We start from the raw sequence: 26,379 nt of genomic DNA, 5'->3' as shown, positions 1-26,379 counted from the left end.
TGCTCCAGTTTCAGAGTTCTAGCTAGTAGCAGGGAACAGATCTCTCTCCAATACAACTCTATTAAGACCTTTCTCCTGGTTCTTTTCTGTGGTGGGGGGAGGGGAGTTGAGGGAGGTGTTAAGTTGGGGGTGTAGCCCCAGCCCCTGGCCTGAGCAAACCAAATCAAAATGCCCACCGTTTTATTAAGTAAGATGCTCTCGGGTGGCCAAGTGCATGGCAGGGAGACAGGACAGCAAAGAGCCCATGCAGACCAGAAAACCACGTGTTCCTCCTCTAGGAGGCCCCTTAAATACCCTGTGGGACTGGTCCTGACCCCCCACCCCTAGGGAGGGGTCAGGACCTTGCACACTGGGATTTGGAGTCCAGAGCAAAGCAGCTCCCAGGCCAGGGGCTGGGGCTACGCCCCCAACTTAACAGGAGGGTCTCACACTACATAACATCAATACCAGAATTACAGGTGTGTCTCCACGCCTGGCTATCTGGGTCCTCTCTGCTAAACTGTCTACTGGAAATTCACTTAGGTAACTTCCTGCCTCTGCCAGTAAAAAGACAATGGGGTAGTACAGACTAAATAAGCTGCCAGTGAGCTCACAGCAGGACAAGATAAGAACAAAAGAGGACTTCCAATGCTTGGTCTGCAACTGTCCCCTCCAATCTTCACAATGTCCTTTGGAGGCAGAAACAGATGGGGAAATTAGAGAAATCATGGAACTGGCTCAAGTCACACTGCTGGCAAGTATTAGTCTGTTTTCTGTCCCTGTAACAAAATACACGAAATACATTTATAAAGAGGTTACTTAGCTTGTTGTTTTGAGTCTGAGAGTCCAAGACTGGGTAGCCCCAGAGGTTTGATCTCTAGTGAGGGCCTCAAGGCAGAGGACATATCACTGAGCAGGAGTCATGCAGAAGAACACATGATGAGATAGGAAGCCAGATTATGAAGCCATGCTGCTCTTTTATAAATATCATTCTCAGAGGAATTCACTCCCATGGACCAATTTATTCTCTTCTGACCCAATTACTTTGTACAAATCCTTTACTACTAAAAGAATCTAACACTTCTCAGTATTGGTACATTTAAGCTTCTCACCTCTGTAGGACTCAAGCAATAGCCAAACCACTGTAGGGGTAAAGCAATGATCTGAACCCAGAAATTCTATCTAAAAGGCCAAGCAAGTGCAGAATGAGACATGGATTCTGATACACGAGTCAAGGTCACTAATCAATCATTTCAAGAGGCATTTCCATGAAGTACATTAAGTACATCTGGGTTGAGAGTACAAAACATACGTGTGCGCGGGCACACACACACACTTCAAAGAATGTGTATAGACACAAGTACCTGGTTCTAATTCTTGTTCTAAGAGTAATAGATATGCAACCTGGAAAAGTTCCAGAGCTACATATTTGAATAAGGAATGGCCACTAGTATCAGAAAGATAAGAAAGCTAGCAAATCACAAAACCATATGAAAAACAAAAGCAGACCAAACAAACACATGTAAACCTAACCAAGGAAGGGAAGCTACAGAACAGTGACTTGCTATGTCACAAGAGGGGATTGTTTGTTTATGATGTTGCCTGGTTAGTATTTTAAAACAAGACGGATATTCTGGGTTAAAGAAAACAGATTCAGCTTAGTATGAGCAAAGCCACAGTGGCCTACTATCCCTGATGTATAATACCTACAGGCTGGATTCGAGATGGACAGTAGAATAATAAAACACAGTTCCAGCATTTACACAGATGTCAAGGTCTAGAGCCCAAACTAGTCTAAAGGAGACTAGGGAGAAAGAGTTCAGGCAGCTACAGGGAAGGCTGGTCACTTTTACAGACATGGGGAGCTACACAAATAGTATATTAACCAACAGGGAACATCTAGAGATAGAGGCGAAATTTCACCTCAACATTTATTTGAATATGAGCTCTGAGGAGACAAAGTAAGCACTGCAAGGTCCCTACTGTGCTGTGCTTTAACATAAAGGCAGACATATTGAATTACAGCCATCTTGTATGATGAGTGAAAAAGAAGTTGTAAACTGGAATATCCTGTCAGGAATATATGAAAGTCTATACACACCAAACAGAACTATGTAAGGATGATTAAGGCAAGACATATGGTATATGTAAAGAATGTATTTAATTCCTTGACCAAAACATAGTATACACACAACTGTTTGACACATGAAGACAAATAGATAAAAAGCCAAAGACCATAGAGGGCCTCTAAGAAAATGCTTCAAATATTAGGCTATAAAAGAATCTAAACATGTGCTGTCCAATGAGTATCAATGAACCACATGGAGTTTTCTAGCCTTTTAATTTCACTTAACTTATATTTAAAAGTCTACCATTATCTACCATGTTAAACAGAACTGGCCTATTGTACATGTCAAGAGAATTTCCTTACCCAGGAGGAATATGTATTTCCCATCATGAAAGGGATGAAGATGAAGGTACAGGTATTTGTGAATTAGGAGGCAGGAACAGGAAGCTGAGAAAACCTCATGACAATCTGGACGGTAACTATGAGATGAAATGCTACGGAAGTGCAAGTCCTATAAAGCGACAACAGTTTAAACCAACCACACAGTTAGATGGGAAAAGGCTATTACCTAAAAGGACATCCAAGAAGGAGTTGTGAATTATAAAGTTCATACTGAAACTTCTATTTATTCTTTGGCCATCTCATACATGTATACCTTTTGGTTAGAAAATCCCCACGTCTCTTTCTGGTCCCTGTTTTATTCCCCTATTTACATCCTCATTCCCAATACATCTCTCTGCTACTTTCAGATCAGTGGTAAAAAAAAATAAATAAATTATGATAAAAGATATTGCTGGGATCTTTGACAAAGCTGAATACAGACACAAGATTATGTCATACTATCCCCAAACATCAACTCATGGAATCTGATAGTTTAATCTCACTAAGAGAATATTCTGTTAAGGAAGTACAAAGTACTTGGGGTACATGTCTCCAGCTTGCTGAGACACAATTCGCATGTACACACACACTGAGCAGAACCCAGCAAGTCAAACTGGAACGAAGGACAGAATGCCAGGGCAGAGCAGGGTCGGCAGAGCTACTGATCATCTCACACAACTCCTGCATAAGAGCCTGAAATAAAGCCAGAAGGGACAGGCAGACAGACCTATGCGAGTCTGAGGCCAGTCTAGACAGCCAGTTCCAGGACAGTTCCAGGACAGCCAGGGCTGTTACAGAAACCCTATCTCAAAAAACAAAACTAAAAAAGCTTAAAATAAAATAAAAACAAAGTTTTACCTTGAATAAAATATTTTAAAATTGCAGAAAAATGGTAGCTGTGTCAAAAACCACAAATATAATGTGCTTTTCTTCTGATAGCTGAGGTTTAGAAGCAGAGTAGATGGAAAAACTGATCGCCAGCTTTATAAGCCTTGAGTATTGGTAAGGAAGAAATGTGATTCAAGAGAGAATCAGAGGCTAAAGGAAAAGATGAGACAAGAAATTGAGTCTTGGTAGAAAGAGAACTGGAAAGACAGAAAGACTATATCCACATGGAGGTAGGGTATTAGCATTAACTATGAACAACTATAAACATTATTAATAGTTAGAAAATGTGAATTAGCATCAGTGAGGTATCTGCCCTATATCCAGAGGATGATTAAAAAATTTCAATCTAATCATAACAAGTACTATGAGAGGAAACAATTTCAATGCATTACTAATACAAGTGAAAGACAAACTGTTTAACAGTTTCTTACTGAGTTATTATACACACAACCAAGCATTTCCACTTATATAAAAAACAAACAACAAGCCATACACATAAAGATTTAATACAAGTAGCTAAAGAGAATGCTTCCCACACTGTGGCTCACAACCATGTACAACTCCAGTTTCAGGGAATGCGATGCTATCTTCCGACCTCCTCAGGCAACAGGCATACATGTGGGTGCACATACATGCAAGGAAAACACTCACACGTCAACTCAAAGAGAATTAAAAGGACAGGTTCAGGGGCAGGCTAGTCATATAACTAGTGGTAGGGAACTTCCCTAGAAGGTTCAAAGCCCTCTGGTTAAATTCTCAGCCCTGTAAAAACAGAGCAAATGTGACTGGGGGTTCAATAGGAGCTGCTATCACGGAACCAATCCTCCTAAGCAGTTCTCACTACTCTGTATAGAAAGAAGCTTTCACAGCTCAGTGTGGCTCACACTCACACCATTCTGTCACCCTAGTTCCTTAGGAGCCTCTTCCCGTGCCAAGAACTGCTCAAGTGAGGCCAAGCTACTGGACAAGTATAATAACCTGCTAACGAGCACGACTTTGGTTGCAAAAAGCTAAAACAAGCTTTTTTTCCTAACACAATCTATTTTTCTCTCCATTTGATGACTTTTTGGTCACATCATTAAAGGTGAGTTATGCTTTTGATTTATAACTGAAATTGTAAAAAGGAGGAGGCTCTCTGCTACAAGGCAGTAGCAAATATATATAACAAATCATTAAGGCCTGTAGGTTACCCCTTTTCTAGTTTCCTGGTCACCTTGGCTTAAAAATCATCAGTCTTCTCTGCTGAGATGCTACAGCAGTAACTTAAAAACCACACTTTGGCATATTTAATTTTCTTAATAAAATATTTATTTTAAGCCAGGAGGTAGTGGCACATGCCTTTAATCCCAGCACTTGGGAGGCAGAGGCAGGCGGATCTCTGTGAGTTCAAGGCCAGTCTGGTGTACAGGAGCTAGTTCCAGGGCAGGCTCCAAAGCTACAGAGAAACCCTGTCTCGAAAAGCCTACACACACACACACACACACACACACACACACACACACACACACAAAATGCTACAGCTACTATATATGCTATATACTTGAAGCAACTGGCTAAAAGGTTCTGCACTCTATCTACATAAAATTCTTTCTAAATTACATACATTATATAACATGAAAATCTATTACAGCATAAATTGTCACACTGTTATAACACATACATTGCTATTTTTCACTATCAAAAACTAGACATTATTTTGGATATTAAATATGCTACCTTAAAATTCTTTACAGCAGTTTGGTAGTTTGTTTCACAAAAATTTAACAGTTAAAAACAAACCCTTTAGTTTTCAAACAACCTATGGAATATTTACTCTACCTTTATTTCCAATGGTGATTAAGTATGTTAATACTTCTTTAAAGAAATTAAGTCCTAGCTCATTACCCACCCCTTTCTTCAAAACTAAGATGGAAAAGCTGTATTTTGCTGGTTTTCAATGAGGGACCCTTTGCTTTAAACACATACATTGTAGGGTAGATAACAGAGGACAGTAAAAGGGAAAGAAATATTTGAAATGAAAATTAATCCGAACCAATGATTTTTTTTAGCTCACCTTCATCCTTTTTATTGACATCATCTGTGGCAAAGTCATCTGATACAGAAGAACTGGTAAGCAGCCTCATCTAGCATGCAATATGTTTACCCAGGAAGCCTGTTTGCCCTGTGCTCCCAAGCAGATACTTCACACACCTGAATGCAGGATAGACCTTTACACAGGGCCCAGTCTATCAGCTACAGAAGCAGTCATTAGCATTTCCACAGCTCAGATAAAGTGCTTTCACACTCTGCCTAATCTTCCACTAACACAGCCTGGTCTCAAGCTTTTATTAAATGTGAGGAATTCAACAGTTTAGAAATTTAAAACAGGCCACATATGGAAAACTACCTTTACGCTTTTCCTATGTCTCATTCTTTTTTCTTCTTATATCATGAAGATGCACACTAAAGTGTCATGTCTTTTTTTGGAAAGTTCCTTCAAAAAATGTCAAAAAATTGAGTCTGTCCTGAAGAGAACTGTAAACAGCTGGTTAAAGAATAGAGTAGTGTGAGGAAAAAAGCAATAAAAATCTAGACAAGTCCTCTTATACTCAAGTCTAGAAAGACACACTCAGCAAGGCACGGTGTCACATCTGTAACCACTGCTCCAAGTTCAAAGACACCCGGGTTACAATGAGACCCTATCTCAAAACGGAACATAGCTTAGCAGTGGAAAAGGACTTTGGTTTCAATCTCATTGTGTTAGCTACACACGAAGGCAATTTTGGACAAATTAGCTAGCCTTTCTAAATGTCCCATGACTTTTAAGGTTGTTTAGAGACTACCAGAGAGAATGTTTAGTCCAGAATTAGCTGGCATTATTACTCCAGAGGCAGGAGTCCCCAGTTAGACAAGACTGTACAGTCAACAGTACATTCTATCTGCAAAGAATGGGCAGAGGTCAGTGAGGTGGCTGTTCTAATAATTTTAAGCAAAAATCAGTGTGGCTCATGCTAAGGAGGCGAGGAAATGAAGTGGACAGATCCTAGATATAACTACTGATTTAGAGTTAAAACTTTGTGGGTACCTGGGGAACAGAAATCATCAGAATGACACCCAAGTCCAAACCCCCTGGTCCCCCCCCCCAACCCACAGCGTGGTAAGCAGGATGACTACAGGTCTCAAGTACCACACCCATGTTAAAGAATTCAGTCCTGGAACCAGTAACAGTAAGGACACATAGCTGGAATGAGGAAAGGGTTAAGAATCCTATCGAGTTCTATTACATGCTGGATGGTTACAAGGAGACACACTTACAAAGGACACAGAGGTTCACAAATAGGAGCACAGATAGTGTCACTGAACTCATGAGAAGATTTTCAAAGCTGTCAAGAGTACTAAATGTTACTGAGGAAATCAGTACAGGACAAAAATCCATGAAGGGAAGAGATCCAGGTGCCTGCACAGGGTAGAACTGAAATGTACAAAGATGGATCTGCTCTCATCTTCCCCACACCACTAACCACAACCTGCTTCAAGTGAACATCCAAACCAAGAAGACCAAATTCACCCAACAGAGTCAGATGTCAGCTCATAAATAAGTACTTCCTATGTTACCAACAGAAGTCACCTCATAAAACACTTAGAAGCCAATACAGGACAGACATTTCAAAACTCTAAAATCTGTTATTATACAGAACAAAGAAACCTCATAAACAACAAGCTTCTAGGTTGCCTCAAGTTTTATCAACTTACTGCCCATTAAAAATTTTCCTCATGAGCCATGCAATGGTGGCTTTAATCGCAGCACTCAGTAGGCAGAGACAGGCGGATCTTTGTGAGTTTGAAGTCAGCCTGGTCTACAGAGCTAGTTCCAGGATAGACAGACTCCTTAGTTACTGAGAAATCCTATCTTGAGAATAAACAAAACAAAATAACAAAAATTTTTTCTCATATGACTGAGGGGGAAAAATCATTACATCCGTTTGAACTGCCTAACAGTAGGGGCTTTGACTGCATTTTTAATCACTTCTCACATGGTTCCCCAACATCTAGGTAAATTTACAAATTCTCTTCTCCCTATATTCATTCACAGACATTTACTCTTTCACTAAGCCAATGAACTGAGAGGACAGTTCCTACTTGTCAACCAGAGACCAATAGAGCAGAGAAGCAGGAGAGAAACTGGTCAGGGTAATCATTTCTCAAAGTGTTAGTGCTCCCCAGAGCACATAAACAGGTAAATCTTTACCTTAGTAACTATTAAAACTTAATCAACAGGCATCGCTTAAGTGGCTGCTACTAAAATTACTACGTATATAATTATTTTCATCTCTACTTGATGTGATAAAGTTAAATTGTAAGAAAATCAAACATTTTTTCTAAGAATAAGGGACATATTTATGATGGAAATACAAATAAAGTGTTTTCTTCTTCTCCAAATATGAAGAAATAAAAATGTCTGGGAAAGAAAATCATTCATCAACTATAACAAAAAAATTGGCATTAAACAGCCCGCCCCCCAAAAAAACCTCTACTGCCCTGGAAACAAACATCAAGAAAAGCACAGCAGTAGCAGCTAGGAAAATAATGATACTAAGTCATCAGTAAATTATAAGAAAAATTTACAGGAAACAAACTCATTTACAATGCAAAATGAGATCGACTAAGTCAAGATTATATGTGCTCATTATGAGTAACAAAACAGTCCATGCTTATCATTATCCCTATTAAAAGTTAGTAATTTCGAATTTTGCCTTAAAACAACTGTCAAATTTATTCTACAACATCAGTCCACCAGCTCTAACTCAGCTACAGCCTATCACACCTAGAGACCAGTTCCTGACAGCACGGATCAGCACTCTTGGAAAACAAAGCCTGTCCCTAAGCACAGACATGGGTGGAAACACTGTGTATAAAAAGTTATCTTTTACCTTTAACTAAAAACCTGCAAATACTGGCAAAGTATTGATATTTTAAAACATAGAACTATATAAATTTTGCCTTTTAAGTACAGAAACACAATTAACAATGGCTGTTTAATTGTTACATGTTCAGAAAGAGGTAACGAGTGCTCTCATTGGGACTCTCTAAAAAAAGTTCCTGATATATTTTCTTTGGAAAAAACATGTTTGTTATGGTATAAGCCTACAGAAGCAGCAAATACTCAGGAGAGCTGGCATCAACAAAGCCAATGTAAAATGTTAAGCCCTGAACATGCTGAGAGCAATATGCATAATAAATAAATAAAACAGCCAACAGATACACAATTGCTTACTATAGTGGGTAAGCTAATTTTAATATCCAGAAAATGGATTTAGATCCATCTGTATCATGGAAAATGAAGTTTAAGATAAAATATTTGTTTAGACAAAAACTAATAATGCGGAGCTCAAAAGGCACAAAGTTAACAGAAAATTAAGGGGTTATTCTCAGGGAACTCTGAAGCTGCCCTATGGGCAGCGATAGAAAAGCGGAAAATCTTCCTGGAAAGCAACTTAGCCAGTGAGGGTTGTCATCCTCTTATCTAGGTAAGCCTATTCCACAGGCGACTTTTTTCCTGAATAAATTAGTATTTTGCAAAAAGTACTGTATTATATACAGATAAATAGTCACTGTGATACCATTTAAAATAATGAAAAATGAACAACCTCAATATGAAAAATTAGAACTAGATCAGTTGAGAGGACTAAACAACTACCAGAAATAAGACCGTTTTAACACAAGACGTCCAATACACAATTACAACTATTGTAAAATGCAGAAATATAAGCTACAGAAGTAGAGGGAAAACGAGGCCATGCGATTGTACTGTGAGCACACGTGTGACTTACTGACTGTACTACAGTATTGTTTAAGCGATAGCCACAGAAGAAAAGCATTCATTTTAAATGCATCGAGTGCTCTGGAACAAGCAGACAGCAAACACACACACACACACACACACACACACACACACACACTGGCTGGGAGGGCTAGGCTGGCAACTGTGTTGATATGAAAAGGAACTTTTTATACCTCGATTCCTGATAGCAAAGGGTACAAGAGAAAAAAAATACTGACGCATACTTGCAATTACTTAGGTAAAAAAATGTTAACAGACCCACACTTTTTTCAAGTTTTGGTAGCCCACATATAGCTATTAAAAATATAAACCCACTTTTTCCTGTTTTAAAGAGATAACCACTATCTTTGCCTTTCAAAAAAATGAATTCTGAAGAAAGCAGTTTTATTTTGTTATATGTACTATCTATCAAAAACGCTTGTACTGAGATACTAAAAATGTCAACATTCCTAAATTTAAAATACACTGGAGTTAAAGGGGGAATGGTACACTAAGAGGAAAAAAAAATCAACAGTGGTATTTCTATTTTTTAAAAAGAACAAATTTCTCATTCTTTTAGCAAGTTAACAGTTTACATTTAAGGAAAATGATATCAAACAGACCTCCTCAAGATGTCATATATAAAAACTGACAAATGGCTGCTTCAATACCCGATTCAAGAGAAAAGCCTGCTAGTAAGGATTCTGACTGAGAGGTTTTTAATGGCAGTTGCATTCTAAAATAAAAATAATAATAAAGTCAGGCTTGATTCTTTGAGCACCTATTTCCTGTTCAAACAGCCCTTTTGTTCTGCTTCCCTGCTTAATTTTAATGTTCAGTTTGCATCAGAAAATACAAACAATGACAAAGCCTAGTATACAGAAAAGCATAAAGAATCAAAAGTATAAAATATAAGATCATTAAAAGATTAGAACAAAAATCCTACCAACAAAACCTCCACAATTTTCTGTTTGCTTCACCTCAGATTAACTTCACTTGGAGCTGAACTCCAAAGCAACCAAACCTGAATACCAAGCTCCACCTCCCGCAATGCTAGTGGCTGAAGAGTCAAACCTCCTCCCTGTTAGTGAGGCTGACAGCTGTGATTGGACGCGACTAATATCCATTATTTTAAAGAACTTTTCCTCGCTAGCAGGTTAGGTTAAACACACTAAACCCCTGGATAAGCTGGTTTCTTAAAGAAACAGGCTGTAATGTTTCAGTTTTCCCATCATAAGCGATTTGCTTTCTTTTGTCTGGGCTAAAGTACAATGAAAATTCACAGAAGCAACTTTCATTTACTCGGTGAAAAGCTATGAAGATACATGCTTTTTAACATAAATAACGTGGCATTTTTACAAAGCCACGAGTGTAGTTATTCTTTTAACAGATTCTCTTTTAACAGAGTTCAGGTTGTTTTTTTTTTCAGAGTTCACATTTTATCTAAAAAATTTTAAACATCTACACAAAATTCATAGTAAAATCTCGCTAAGAACAAAGCAGTGTGTTCGCTAAGATTTAGTGAGGGGACCATTAACTTAAGAAAAAAAACAAAAACAAAAAACCCAAAAACCAGCATTTAAAAAAACAAACCTTCAATGCTAGAGATTCATCTAAACCCTAAATGCTCAACAGTGGCTTCTAAGCTATCTATCAAGCTCGCTGACACAGTCTTGGTATCACAACACACTGAAATTCTTAATGGATTGCTATTTCCAGTTAAAACTGCTTATTCACTGCAAAAGGAGATCTAAAGACACAAGGCAATTTGTCTGATGGCACATTCAGAACAAAGTTAATTTGGTTATTTCACAGTGCAAAGGGAGCTAACCCAGAACCTCAACCATACTATACAGCACCCTGCCAGGTACAAAGTTCAGGAAGGATTATGTCATTTTTACCCCAGGTTGTTTTTTTGTTTGTTTGAAACAGAGTTTGTACTCTATATAGCTGAGACTGGCCCACAACACACTAATGCTGTCTTCTAAGCAAGAGGCTGCCTTAGACTCCTAAGTGCTGAGAAGGAAGGAAATCATTATTACCAAATGTAAAGTGTATTCCCTTTAAACAATCCAAGAAACTCTGCAGGATGGTATCTTTCCTGGACTCTGACTTTAAGAGAAAGGATCTGCTGTCACTTACAGCCGCATCCGCTGGATTTTATGCTTTAATCAGAACTGCTTACATTTTAGTAACTTATCCCAAATTTTGACATTTTTGCATTACCTGACTGACTAGCATTTAAGATGTTTAGTAAAATACACTTTTCAATCCTACCAATACTTTAATATATAAAATTAATTCAAATTAGGATCTTCTGATTATTTTGCTTGCCTGTTTTATGAGACAAAGTGAAGCTGGCCTTGAACTCCTCATTCCTCTACCTCCTGAGTTCCACAACTACAAGTCGAGTGGCACCACGCCTGCTATTTACAGTGGGTTCTTAAAATGTTTTCAATACCCTTACGGATTCCAGAATTTTAGATTTAAAGTTTTCAAAGTTCAAAATCTCGCAACAATCTTTCTCAGAGAAAAATTGTATGTTAGAACAGAAAGCCACCAAAATTGTGTTGAACACAGAAGTCTTTTAACAAACTGAAAATTCACATAATTGCAACTAGACATGAATATGGAGCAATACCCCGTTGAAGCCCAAACAGCTGCATATTCTATTATGCCCTTTAAGTGGACAAACTGAAAGAGCCAATTCACAGAGGCCTCGGCCCAAGATCCTTTGAATGCCCAGCACTTCTTGAGTCAAGTTCAGGTTTTCTTGCTAATGTGTGATACTTGTGCAAAGCAACATTGGAAGACAAGTACCGGAGCAATTGGCAAAAAGAACACATCTAATTTAAAGTGCAGACTTGAGGAAGACAGATTGTGGATGACCAAAATGTTTACAAGTTAGAGAAAAAGAAAGTTAAAAACCGGCAAGTAGGAAAACTGGCAAGTAGGATCAGATTGGTAAGATGGCTCAGCGGGTAAAGGCACCTGCGTCTAAATGTGCCCACCAGAGTTCAACCCAACTCGATCCCTAGAACCCATGTGGTGGAAGGAAAGAACTGACTCCTGCCAAGTTGTCTTCTTCCTCCAGAAGTGCTCAAAGACATGAACTCAAAAGAACACACAAAAAAATTAAAAATTAGCCTAATAAAAAAATGGCAATAATATATTGGTAGACAGAGCACCGAAGAAACTGCTGCTCCGGGTGCAATTTTCCCTTCCAAGTGAATTATTTGTAAGGAATAGATACTAATCATGCTAACATAGCACTAACACTAAAACCAGTCTACTACCAAGACGAAAGGGGAGATGTGAGCCAACTGTGTTGGTACACACCTGTAATCCCAACCCCAGGGAGGCTGAGGCAAGAGGATGACCACAAGTTTAAGGTCAGTCTGGAGTACATATCAAGAGGCCAGCTTTGACTACACTTTTCGAGATTCTCTCAAAAAGACAAAAACAAAAAGGACTTAAGAGACCAAGAAGTGAAAGAACTTCCTGGAGATAATCATGATTTTAGGTGGCACACATTAAAATTACAGTATTTTACTCTTTTTCTAACAGTAGAAAAGAGCATCAAAATCAAGTGCCCAGAAGCAGTATCAAACCCAGGAAGCACGTACCTAAATTCCATGACAACATACTGTGTGGTAAGAACAAGGAGCCTGCATGACACTGAGAAGCTCTGTATGTGAAACTGCAGAGGAAAGACTGCATATTCTTTATGGGAACCTAGGCTTCCCCAAACCTGCCCGGCTCAAAAACAATTCATAAAACAATATGTCACCACTCAACAACTTGGTTGACCAGGTTTGATTTAAAAAAAAAAAAAAATCCTACATAGAGCTGGGAATGAGGGTGGGGGTGCCGTGCAGTTGGAGAATGCTTGTCCACTATACACAAAGCCCTGGGATTGAACCCTAGAACCACAGGGGTATGACCTCCAGCACTACACACAAGGCATGCCAAAAATTCTAGCAATTAGTAGGCGGCTGCAGGAAGATCAGAAGTTCAAGGTCATCCTTGCTATTAATATAGTGTTAGGCCTGCCCACCCCACAGGAGACACTGTCACAAAACAAAACAAAAAAATAGAAACAAAATCTAAAAAGAATAGCATCCATTGTTGTTTTTACAAAAGTAATTCATCCTGGCACTTTCCCTGGAAAGAAAAGGCGATGTGCAAAGTCACCAATGAAAAGACCACCCTGACTTCAGCATAACATGCTGGGATCAGCGAGAATAAGGTCTGAAATCAACTATCTATGGGGTAAGGGAAACAATTTTCAAAACATATTTCCCTGGCAGACACGCATTACTTCCAGCAGCCAGGGATGTGCTTTAGTTTGCCAGCCCTGGTGTGGCATCTTCTGACTGGGGGTGCAGGAGAGCACAAAGCCTATGTGCTTATAGGTTGGCCATGCCCATTCAAGCACACACTGCATACAAAGGAAACATTAAGAAAATGAAAGACAGGCCAGGCAGTGGTGGCACACACCTTTAATTAATTCCAGCACTCTGGAGGCAGATCTCTGAGTTCGAGGCCAGCCTGGTCTACAAGAGCTAGTTCCAGGACAGGCTCCAAAGCCACAGAGAAACCCTGCCTCAAAAAACCAAAAACCAAAAAAAGAAAGAGAGAGAGAGAGAGAGAGAGAGAGAGAGAGAGAGAGAAGAAAGAAAAAATGGAAAAGAAAATTAAGACAAACTACAGATAGGAGAGAATAAACCAAACTGATAGGAATAAACTCTTTATACAAGAGTCAGTAAGCTGCTGTTTAAGGTATGTAAATAGATACCAATAAGCACAAATTAAATGGGGATCAAAACAAAATGTAAGGAAAAAAAAAAGGCATTCATAATCCTCATGTATTGTTCTGGGCTGTAGGCAAACAATACTGCTTAATAACAGGAGTACGAACAATACAAATATTCCACGGGTCTAGATCAAACTACTAGATGGAGAAAAACATACTATAGATTGGTAAGGTTTTTTTCCTCCCTACTTCGTTGCCTAAACCAGAAAAAAATATTTTTTTCAACGATGATTTATTTTCTATCATCTAAAAAAGATGATTAAAAAATATCATTTTAGGTGTTATGACAAAAGCCAAAGACTAGTTATAGCTATCAAAAGACTATCGTGGTTTTTTTTTTTTTTTTTTTTTTTTCCCGAGACAGGGTTTCTCTGTGGTTTTGGAGCCTGTCCTGGAACTAGCTCTTGTAGACCAGGCTGGTCTCGAACTCACAGAGATCTGCCTGCCTCTGCCTCCCGAGTGCTGGGATTAAAGGCGCGCACCACCCGGCCTTATCGTGGTTTCTTTTTCTTTCTTTTTTCAGACAGGGTTTCTTGGTGTAATAGCCCTGGCTCTCCCAGAATGAGCTTTGTGGACCAGGCTGGCCTTGAATTGAAAGAGGCTGAAAGGCGTGCGCCACCACACCCGGCTTTGTTTTGTTTTTTTAATCAGTGATGCAAACAAAGCAATCTTACAACTTTTGAAAGTAGAAATTGAGCAGATAAGTCTCCTGTCACGAGTCCTGCTCCTGGAGAGGACCCCACATCCAGTGCCCAGTACCCACAATTGGGTGCCTCACAACTTCCTATAACTCCAGCTCCAGGGGATCTGATATCCCCTCTTCAGAATTCCAGGGGCACCTGCACTCACACATACATATAATTAGACAATGAAATAAATCTTCACAAAAGAATCTTCTTGTATTTAAGTTAACCACCTCACCATACCTTCTGAACACTGCTTGGGTCTCTGAACATGGTCTCTATCTCTTTAGCAACTGTGTTAAGAGTAAGACCATGTCCAGATAAAAGTAACTAAAGCACACACGTCCTATTCTCTTTGAGTCAGAGTAAAACATTAAAATTGTAACTATATAATATACACCAATATCATTATTCAATATATACTTTTTTTTTTTTTGGACAAGGTCTTTCTATGTAGCCCTGGCTGTTTTGGAACTTGCTATGTAGATGAGGCTGCCCTTGCCTGCCAGGGCCTTGAGTGCAGGGATTGAAGTCATGTGCCACCACACCTGACTACATATTATTTTTAAACTTTCATTCTTGTTTTAAAACAAATGTCAAAAGCCGGGCGATGGTGGTGCACGCCTTTAATCCCAGCACTCGGGAGGCAGAGGCAGGCGGATCTCTGTGAGTTCGAGACCAGCCTGGTCTACAGAGCTAGTTCCAGGACAGGCTCCAAAGCCACAGAGAAACCCTGTCTCGAAAAACCAAAAAAAAAAAAAAAAAAAAATGTCAAGATTGTATTTCAATTCTCACTTATTAGGCATGGCTATTTTAATTACAATAATGTAGCCATTAGCCACATGATTCTAAATCAAGATGGTGGAAGAAACAGACATTAAAACCATGCTTGATTAATGGACTACCATTGCTAACTGATTACAAAAGAACCGCGTACAACCAACAGAAAGATAAGGCCTATTTTGTAGTAATGGTAAAGAATTCTCGAGGAAATCACAAGGATGTAAAAGCATTATAGGTTGCGGTGGGGAGATGGGTGCGTTTGACGGGCTCAGGGGGGCAAAAGTAAAAAATCGTCCAAACAGACAACGCATAGGGATGGTGAAGAAAGGCACCCAGGGCCAAAGAACGCGGAGAACAGAGGTCTCCAAAGTCAGAGCTGAGGGTGTCCCACTCTGCCCTCCCTCAGCTGACCCCAGGTGTCAGAGACTATGTGCTCCCCCCCCCCCCAGCCATTCCTCCCCCGGGCAATTCCAGTAACTCCTCCTCATCTCAGACCACAACCACAGGATCAGCTTTAGGGAGGGAACGGCAGGATGATAGTGGATTCAAAAAGTACACTTGACATTAGGTTTAAAGATTTTGCCAGGTACAATGACATACACTCAGTGCTCAAGAGGCTGAGGCAGGGGGATTGCAAGAGCAGCCAGGGGCCCACAGTGGGAAGCAATCCTCAAAAATGAGAGGGAAAAAAGGTTCCCCTAGGTTGGAGAAACTAAGAAACAACCAACTACCCAGGGTCAACTGTCAATCCTTAAAGATAGATACATACTAAGAGCACCCAGTCAGCACTTATCATATATTTCCAAACACTTGAAAATCTGAAAAGATGTCTGTGACTTTAGTTGCCTCCCTTTCTTACAAACTCCACAAAAAAAAAAAAACCACAGCTTGGTTATTGCTGTATCCTCAACACTAACACAAAGGCTGGTGTGAATCCGGTGCTCAGAGTACGGAAAGGGAAAAACACAGCCAAGGGAACTTGCCAAACTCATTACATAGCAGGGCTCAAGGCAGGCCCGGGGAAAAGTACTTGCCCAGGGTCAGAGACACAGCAACCAAGTTTTGGGAGTGAAGGGAGCATTAATACCAAACCACTGTATTAATCAGAATTGATTAATAAACAGAATCAAGTATATATTCATTTCAGTATGTAAATAGAGGTGGTGGGTTTTGTTTTGTCGGTTTTTTGAGACAGGGTTTCTCTATGTTAACGGTCTGTAGACCAGGCTGAGATCCACCTGCCTCTGCCTCCCAAGTGCTGGGATTAAAGGTGTGCGCCACCACCTCCTGAGTGAGTGTTTTTATTATAGAGAAACAAGGGGGTTGTAGGTAAATTTAAATTTCGTGTTTGTGGGGCTGGAGAGATGGCTCAGAGGTTAAGAGCATTGCCTGCTCTTCCAAAGGTCCTGAGTTCAATTCCCAGCAACCACATGGTGGCTCACAACCATCTGTAAAGAGGTCTGGTGCCCTCTTCTGGCCAGCAGGCATACACACAGAATATTATATACATAATAAATAAATAAATATTTAAAAAAATAAATTTCGTGTTTGTGTGCAAAAGTATACATGATGATGTGAGGATGGAGGGTGCACATGCCACAGGTATGTCTGGAGACCAGAGGACACCTCTGACACTAGTTCTTTCCTTCTCCCTGATGATGAACTCAGGTCACCAGACTTGGGCCTGACCCCAGTAATATTTTTGACAGAATTCTAATAACTGCTCAATCATCTAGTTATTTCAATTTACATTTATGTTAAAACACATCTCAGAGGAACACAGAAATACAGATATGGAAAAAATGAAACTTTAAAGAACTAAGAGAGATGCTGGAGAGATGACTGAGAAATTGAGAGTCAGTGCTGAACTTATAGATAAGTTTCCAGCATCCACACCCACCTTTAACTCCAGCTCCAGGGGAAGGCAAGGCCTCTGGCCTCTAATGATACCTGCACTCATGTACACACTGCCCCCCCCCCACAATTAAACAACAACAATAAAACTAAATATTGGAAGAGAATTAAAAGTTATCTTGGTAGGAGACTACTATAAATACAAAAGCAGTGTAAAGTTATAAAATATAACTGATGTGCTGGCAAGATGGCTCAGTGGGAAAAGTGCTTGCTATGGATAGCCTGAATCTGAAGTTATATTCTGACTTCCATGTTTTATTCCATGCATGCAAGCATTCACCTACCACCCATATCATATACACAGCAATAACTGAGATCCCAACACCCACGTAAGAGAGCTTACAACCAACTCCAGCGCTAAGGGATCCAACACCCATTCCTGGACTCCCAAGGGACCAGTGCTCCATGCATGTGTGTGTGGGCATGTGCGCGCACACACGTGCGCAAGCACACACACAATTTCTAAACAAATCTTTAAAAGATATTAACGAAGATATTTTAAAACTTCAAGGAGGGAAACAGGTTGGGAAAGAAGAGACAGGAGGATGGCCTGTAAGCAAATACAAGGCAAATGAAGAGCCAGGAAAAATATTTGCAACAGAGCAAAGGCTGCTATCCGAGAAAGATAAAAGGCTCCATATGAAAGATCCTACAAGTATAAACCCTGAATCCTGGCCAACCAGAATAGGACACACTACAAGTGAATGATGCACATAACCTCTGAAAGTACAAACTATCCTACAAATAATCTCCCACAGTCACCACTGAAAGCACTATATATATATATATATATATATATATATATATATATATATATATACACATATAGGCTTTTTGAGACAGGGTTTTTCTGTGGATCAGATTTAACTGTCCTGGAACTCACTATGTTGATCAGGCTGGCCTCGAACTCAAAGAGATCCACCTTCCTCTGCCTCCTGAGTGCTGGGATTAAAGGCGTGTACCAGCACTGCCCACCTTGTGAAGTATATTTTTATTTAACATAAGTCTCTTGTCATATGAGAAAATTTTAAATTACTTAACATGGCTCTGATTTGAAATCTGCACTGGCACAAGCAGTGTATATAAAACACTGAATTTTATCTCAAGGATTAAAGAGTCACTGAAGGACTTTGGGCCTGGGAGTACTCTAATCTATAAACGCCTTCAGGACTGGCAAGATGGTTCAAGTGGGTAAAAGTTCTTGCTGTACAAGCCTGATGACCTGAGTTAGATTCCAAGAACCCATGTAAACATGAAAGGGGAGAACTGACTCTCCAATCTGTCCTCTGACCTCCACACACACATGGCCACACTCACAGTTTTTTTTTTTAATAAACATATTTAAATAGCCATATAATCTTGCCACCGGAGCAGCCAGAGAAGACAGACTATAGGGATAAAAACCTGAAGGAAGGGTAATAATTAGATGACTACTGTTATCATCTTCTATAAAACAAAGGAGTTGAGACATCACATTTGGAGTAAGTTTTGAAAGCGGGGCCAGCCTATCTACATTTAGAAGTCTTGAAATGATCACACAATCCTGCCTCGTTCTCTAGAATGGCTGGGCCTTCAGTCGCATATTAACGCACACACACTTTGGTAAAAGTTGTAAGAAAGATTGGGCAACAGTTATCAAGACTTTAAAATGTTCATATGCTCTGACTCAGCGTCTGTACCTAGAATGAACTCTAAAGAAACATGTAATAACTTAGGAGATACAAAATACACACAAAGGCCAAAGGTATGCTTGACAAAATGTTAATTAACAATGCTTACCTGAGGTAGTACTGTGAGTGGTTTTTCTGCCCTTCCTATTCATTTTCAAACTGTGGGGGAAATCCCCAAACTCTCCACCACTGCCATTACAATGAAATACAAAGCTATTTTTTAAAAGCAGAGTCTATAGCCTATAAAAACAAAATGTTTGCAAGCTACAAACATTAAAAATGCTCCTTTCAGTCAGATGTGGTGGCATATGCCTTTAATCCTAGCACTGGAGGCAGTGACTGGGGGAATCTCTATGAGTTCCAGGCCAGCCTGGTCTACATAAAGAGGTCTGGGCCACACAGTGAGACCCTGTCTAAAAATACAAAAAATAAAAAAGCTGTTCGGACATGCCTTCAACAAGTCCTTTAAAGCTACACAGTTATCTTACTTACACACACACACACACACACACCATGTTTGAGAAATTAAAAAAATATTGCTACATAATTTGTCTGGAGTATTAAGAATGTGACATTTTTTAAAAATCCCTAAAAAATACTTCAGCGTGTGGTTGACAAGTCTTGAAATATCTACCACAGAGGCACACATCCATCTCAAAAGCTGCAGAGTGACACGGGGGTCCTAATGTTTCCCTTAAAGGCTCTGCACTCTGACAGATGCTCCCTTCCGCCAAAGCCTGTGCCAACTAGATAGAGAAAGCTTGGTACGTTTCTTTTGCAAGAGTGTTTTAAGGCCACGAAGATTCCTCAGTCATCTGCCAAGGGCTGTGCGGAGGGGAGGAGAAAGGGTGGCTTTACAAAACAACAAGGGTTTTCTCCAACTTGCTCTTTTTGCACTGAAAGGGGACCAAACAGTGCCAGACTTTCCACAATCTGTCTGAAGGACTTCAGTGTAAAGAGATTAACAGGAATCTTAGCTCCTTGTGCAAATATAACCAGGAGCCAATCACAATGACAAGGAGTCTTACTGATTAAAGGAAGCAGAACCTCAACGTTTTCATTCACTTGACTTCTATTTTACTCCTGATTGCCTAAAACTTCCCCCATGAGCGACAGTATTTACTTTAGATGAGACAGCTTGTGCAAGGACAGCTGCAAGAAGGAAAGTTCGCCGAGTACATTTGTTAGAAGCAAAACAAGAAACACTATCGCAACACGGGGTTAAAGATGAACACATTATTAAAAAGCAATGAAACGTGAACCACAACCATATACTACCTGCCCAAAGTTCAAAGGGAAAGGGGCACTAAAATGTCATGATTGGAAGAGACGAGCATATGACAAAACTATTTAAAAAAAAAAAAAACAGAATGATAAACAAAATCCACAAGTCTAGAATGTTTACCTCAGACAGAAACAGTAAACTGGGGTTGGACAGATAAGAAACTCATGAGGACATACAAGTCTGGGTAATGTTCTAGATTCTTGCTTTGTTCTGGAATTTTTCACGTGTTATGTACTCCCCTGGCTATTAACCATTACTTTTAAAACTGCGATATAACTCACATATAATAAACTGCACAGACTTAAAATCTAGTGAGTTTTGACGTTAACTAACACAGGAAAGAATGGCTGCAGTCAAAATAAAAAACCAAACAAACCCGAACTTTTCCTACCTGTGCGCCTTACCCCACTTACAAAACAGGTTACCCTAATTTTCTTTTAAAATCGTTTCGTACTGTTAAATGTTCATGGCTTACAAAAATAGTGTCCTGGTAGGCCTGGAGACAATACATAAAACAATAACTGCCATAAAATACTACATAAGTAATCTCAAAAGCCTACGTGGCATTTTACATTAGGAAAAAAAATAAATTTCGAATCTGGTTTCAAAGTGGCGTTTAATTTCGCTTTTTTTTCGGAGCCACCAGGTGCTGACGACCGAGTATGCACGGCTTGGAGGTGACCCCGAGGCCCCAGCTCCGCACACGGGTGACAACTCTGGCGGCTGAACGCAAATCACGGAGCTTTGATAGAGTTAAATTGACTTCAGACGCCACACACCGCGGAGCTCGTCTAACGCATCCAATGGTGAGAAACTTGAAAACGCTCTCAGAGGAGCAGAGACTGGCAGCGAGGAGACTCCATCCGAGTCTTCCCCAGTCTCAGGCGACAAAAGGGACGCGGCGGGGACACAGCTCGGCCGGCCTCAGCTGATCCGAACCGGCCCCGGGCGCGCCCACCACGACCCCAGCGCGCGCCCGGGGGAGCCCGGGACCGCGCCCCGCCGGGACCGCGCCCTCCGCTCGCCGCCGCGGGGCCACCTGCTGCGCCGCCGCCGCTTCCGGCTCCCAGGCCGCCCGGAGGCTGCGCCCTCTGCGGCCCGCGCTCCTCACCTGGCGGGCGGCCCTCTCCACCGGACGCGCTGCCGCCGCCGCCTCTCGCCGCCACCGACTGAGGACAGGTGAGGCCGCCGAACCCCCACTCGCTCCGGCCAGCCGCCACCGCCGCCGCCGCCGCCGGCCCTCCGTCCGCTGTTTATTAAACTTTTCTGTTTGGCTGCTCGGCCTGTGACGCGGCCTCCGGGAAGCGCCCGCGATTGGTTCGCGATGCGCGCTGACGCGGCGGTCCCAGCCCGCTGCCTAATTATGACCGGGCCGGGCGGGGCCGCGGGCCGGCGGCGGCATGGAGGCGGGGCTGAGGCTCGGAGCGTGCGACTATTGGTTATATTGGTTAAGGCGTTGGAGGGGCGTGACACGGAGGCGCTGCCCCTTCCTTGGCCACGCCCCTGCCCTCTTGGAGGTCGGCCTGGCTGGGCTTAACTTCTCCGTTGTAGCCTCGTGGCCGGGAGGGTCCCGTGCCGGTTTGGGGGGTGTCCGATGATGTGGCTCCAGACTCTGCAGCCGCTCAGGGAGCGGTGCCCACGTGTGCTGTTCACCTGAATAGCGTGAGAGGAAATCTTGAGCTTCTATTTTCCCGGCCTCCAGGTGGGCCCGAGCAAAGTCCAGGGTCTGAACTTAACTGAGCCAGGATTTACAGAGAGGAGACTGGAGGTGTGTGTGTTCGCTTGTGTAACACACACCCACACACACGGGCTCTAGGAGCCTCCTGGACCCCTATCTTTCGCAGAAGTGTGGATTCCAGTCTCAGCTACCCCTGCACAAATCGTGCGGGGGACGGGGGGGGGGCGGATTTGGGGAGCAAGTGTGATGTCGTGAGCGACTCCCCTGAGAGTCCCCAGCCCAAGCAGGAGTGCCAAGAGTCCTGTCTTTATTTGAAATTCTGTTAATTTGTCAGTTAATTAATTTTGGTGTTTTAAAATGTTTCTTTTGAAGTTTCTGCCCTACTTTTACAGTAGCAGGGCTCACGGGCCTGATTGGGATACAGCTGACCATGTGTTTGGGCTGCTTTCCATGGTCCTGCAGAACGAGAGGGTAGTTGGTGTGGGGGACGTGCTGAAGGCCAGGAAGAATTATTCCAGGAAGAGCTAACCTTTGAAAAACTACTTGGAAAGCCAGGGGACGCTCTCCTGAACAGGGCGTGAGAGATGACAGACAGCTTCTGGGGCAGGGTATTAAACTGCTAAAGCTAGGCCAGCCATGGTGGCCCATGCCATTATAATTCCAGCAATGGGACAGGCATATCTCTGAGTTTGAGGTCAGCTTGGAGCACCTAGCAATTTTCAGCATGGCCAGGGCTACTTAGTGAAACCCAGCCCCAAATAAATATCAATAAAGCTAAGCCTACTGCATGAAAACGGAGCAGAATTGGAGGCCCTTACTCAGCTCCAGTGAGTATCCTAGGGATGTTTTTGAGAAGCATTCAACTTCCTTTCAAAATTTCTGTTTACTGCCGGAACAATGACTCAGCAGTTAAGAGCACTTAGTGCTCTTGTGGGGGACCTAGATTGGGCTCCCAGCGTTCACGTGGTGGCTCACAACTGTCAAAACACTAATAACACTTGAAAATAAATCTTTAAAGCCAGGTGCGGTGACTCTTTAATCCCAGCACTAGGGAGACAGAGGCAGGTGGATCTCGGATTTCGAGGTCAATCTGGTCTACAGAGTGAGTTCCCAGACAGCCAGGGCTGCTTAGAGAGACCTAGTCCAAAAACAAAAACAACAAATGTCCTTCTCCCTCCCTCCCTCCCTCTCTCCTCCCTCTCTCTGTCTCTCTAACAGGCTAAAAACCACCAAGAGAATTTTGCCCAAGGAGGAAAATGTAGAATTTGGTCTGGGGTTTAAATTGCTGCTCAGGCGCGTTGTGACTTACTACATTGAGCCATGTCTAATCTTTCGAGGTCTTCAGTTTTCTACCCATTGGGAAACTGTCAGTGAGGGAAGCAAAGATTCCCCACCTCAGTAGAGGGAATGATGGAGGGCATGCAAATCAACCTAATAGCAAACATCGGTTGTATCTTAAGGCGATAGGTGACCTAGATGGAGAAGGTAGCCATCCAAATGAAGGCTTGGGGGCTGTAGCACGGTAGTCAGGACAGGCCCAGTGTGAAGAGGAAGTTTGAACGGAAGTATAAACCGCGAGAGTGTCCTGGGTAGGATTCCAGAGTGTGAGAATTGGTAGACCTCATCATCAAGCTAGGAACGACAAAGTGATGGTGGCGGGTCCTGGGGCCCGGGAGGGTGGGCAAACTGTCAATCGGGTAGACCTGTGAGGTTCTGTATCTACTGTGGGCTTGCTGTAAGTAAAATGGACCAGCACAGGGTTTTGAGCAGAAAAGTAACATGGAACACTTTAAGGGATAATTCCATGTTAAGAGTAGTCCCGCCAAACAGTGGTGGTGCGCGCCTTTAATCCCAGCACTGGGAAACAGAGGCAGGCGGATCTCTGTGAGTTCAAGACCAGCCTGGTCTACAAGAGCAAGTTCCAGGACAGGCTCCAGAACTACAGAGAAACCCTGTCTCAAAAAACAAAAATAAAAGGGTGGTCCCAAGAACGCTTACGTTAGCAGCAGGAGTCTATATATAAGATTCTGTCTGACTGTGTGTGTTAGAGCTGATGGCGACTTACACCATGGCAAAGAGGGAGGCTACCGGAAGAGACCAAGTTGTGGGTATACTTTAAATAAAATAGAGCCAACAGAGTTTCCTGATTGGATGATACTGTTTCACTCCTATGGAATGTGGAGTGAGAGAGAAATGAATCAGGCGAGATTGAGTTTTGGTTCATGCAACTGAGAGGTAGAGCGAGAGAGAATCGAGATCCCAGCCCATCCAAACGGTAAGATCTGTAGGTGGATATCTGACATGTTTCAGAGGTTCTGGAGCCTTTAGATGAAGGGACCCAGCTGGAAGAGGTAGGAGGTCCTTGAGGATACCCCGCCTCTAGCCCCCTTCGTGTCTTTCTCTGATTTGCATCCATACCAAGCTGAAGCTCCCCAACCACATGTTCCCCCCTCTGTGTCATTTGCTTCTAGTGCGCAGGTCCAATACATCATGAACTGAATCTTCTGAAACCATGAGTCAAACTAAATCCTTGCTTAAACTGTTTCTGTCAAGTATTTGGCCATAGCAACTGGAATAACTAAAATAATCTTCCTTCTTTCCAGTTCTTTCCCACACCCCAGCCCTAGGCAACTACTGATGGAACCGTAGCATGATGCGTGGCTGCTCCCACTCAGGATGATGTTTGCAAGATCCATTCATGCTTGCGTCGGTGCTGTATGTCGTTTCACTGCTAAGTAATATGCCGTTGTATTTGATATACCACGTGCCACGGTTTATTTATCCATTAGTCAGCATATGAACATTTGAGTTGCTTCTTTCCGATTGGGAGCAAAATAAATAGTACCATGGTGAATATTTCTAACTTTTAATGAGAACATATATGTGTATCTCTCTCTCTCTCTCTCTCTCTCTCTCTCTCTCTCTCTCTCTCTCTCTGTGGTTTTTGTTGTTGTTGTTTTGGGGTATCTATTTATTTATTTGGGACAGGGTTTCTTTGTGAAGCTCTGGCTGTCCTGGAACAACTTACCTTGTAGACCAGTCTGGCCTTGAATGTAGAGATCCCAGTCTGGCCTTGAACTCAGAGATCCACCTGCTACCTGACTGTTGGGATTACAGGTGTGTGCTACCAGTATGCATTTCTCTTGAGTATATGATTGCTTTTTTTTCTTTTTATTGAAAATAGATTTTTTTTCTCACATGATATATCCTGATTATGGTTTCCCCTCCTGTTGCTCCTTTTTCTTACCCTTAACTCTTCTCCCAACCAGATCCACCCTTTTCTGTATCTCATTAGAAAACAAAAGACAGGCAAATCTCTGTGAGTTTGAGGCCAGCCTGGTCTGCAGAGTGAGTTCTAGGACAGCTAGAGATACACGGAAAAATGCTGTCTTGAAAAACCAGAAGAAAGAAAAAAAGAAAAAAAAACAGGAAAGAAAGAAAAAAAAAGAAAATAAACAGCCTTCTAAGGGATAATAAAATAAAATAAAACACGAGCACATTACAGTTGGAAAAAAACAGAAGGTAAAGAGCCCAAGAAATAGCCAGGCAGTGGTGGCGCACGCCTTTAATCCCAGCACTCCGGAGGCAGAGGCAGGCAGATCTCTGTGAGTTCGAGGCCAACCTGGTCTACAAGAGCTAGTTCCAGGACAGCAGGACAGGCACTAAAGCTACAGAGAAACCCTGTCTCGAAAAACCAAAAAAAAAAAAAAAAAAAAAAAAAGCCTAAGAAATGGCACAGCCCTCAGAGGCCCACTCATTTGCATACTCAGGGATCTCATAAACACAGTAAACTGGAAGTCATAATATATACACAGAGAGCCTGGTGCAGACCTGTGCAGGCCTTGTACAAGCTGCTTCAGTCTCTGTGAGTTCATATGAGCTTTGTTCAAGCTGATTAGAGGACTCTGGTTTCTTGGTGTCTTCCATGCCTTCTGGCTCTTACACTCTTTTCCCCTCTTCTTCCACAGGGTTCCATGAGCTCTGAGGGAAGGGATTTGATGAAGACATCCCATTGGGGCTGAGTATTCCAAGTCCCTGCATAATATCTGGCTGTGGGTCTCTGTATTTGTTCCCTTTTGTTGCAGAAGGAAGCTTCTCTGCTGACGGCTGAGCATGGCACAGAGTGTTACTGTTGAATCTTGACGTGGATTCTTTTCCGCCTTTTGAGGAACCAGCACACTGATTCCCATAGCGGCTGCAGTATTTTTCACCCCCATAAGTGTTAATAAGTGTTCCCCTTATCTCACATCCTCACAAGCAGAACTGGTATTACTGATCTTGGCCTTTCTGACTGGGGTAATAAGAAATCTGAGAATAGTTTTGATTTGTGTGTTTCCTTGATGCCTAGAAAAAGTTAAACATTTTTTTAAGTGTCTCTCAGCCATTTGAGTTTCTTCTTTATAGAATTCTGTTAAGCTCTATACTCCAGACTTT

At 41.8% G+C, this 26,379-nt stretch overlaps 1 protein-coding gene across 9 annotated transcripts in view; it reads right to left on the bottom strand.

The window, feature by feature from the left end:
• Zfand6 (zinc finger AN1-type containing 6) overlaps window positions 1-21,563 on the bottom strand; it is a 63,022-nt gene extending 41,459 nt beyond the window's left edge. For 3 of the 9 annotated variants that reach the window (XM_057756069.1, XM_057756067.1, XM_057756064.1), the window contains exon 1: window positions 21,379-21,555. The gene's annotated coding sequence lies outside the window, so the exon portion shown is untranslated. Of the gene's footprint in view, window positions 1-10,062; window positions 10,136-21,378 lie in introns of those variants that run through there. The other 6 variants (XM_057756065.1, XM_057756070.1, XM_057756072.1 and 3 more) reach the window with 5 other exon arrangements.
• Between the last annotated feature and the right edge of the window lie 4,816 nt (window positions 21,564-26,379).

Source organism: Chionomys nivalis, chromosome 23 (genome assembly GCF_950005125.1).
Source record: "Chionomys nivalis chromosome 23, mChiNiv1.1, whole genome shotgun sequence".
In the NCBI taxonomy this organism is placed as follows: domain Eukaryota; kingdom Metazoa; phylum Chordata; class Mammalia; order Rodentia; family Cricetidae; genus Chionomys; species Chionomys nivalis.
The sequence above is the reverse complement of the archived record's forward strand: the minus strand, read 5'-3'. Positions and strand labels throughout refer to the sequence as shown.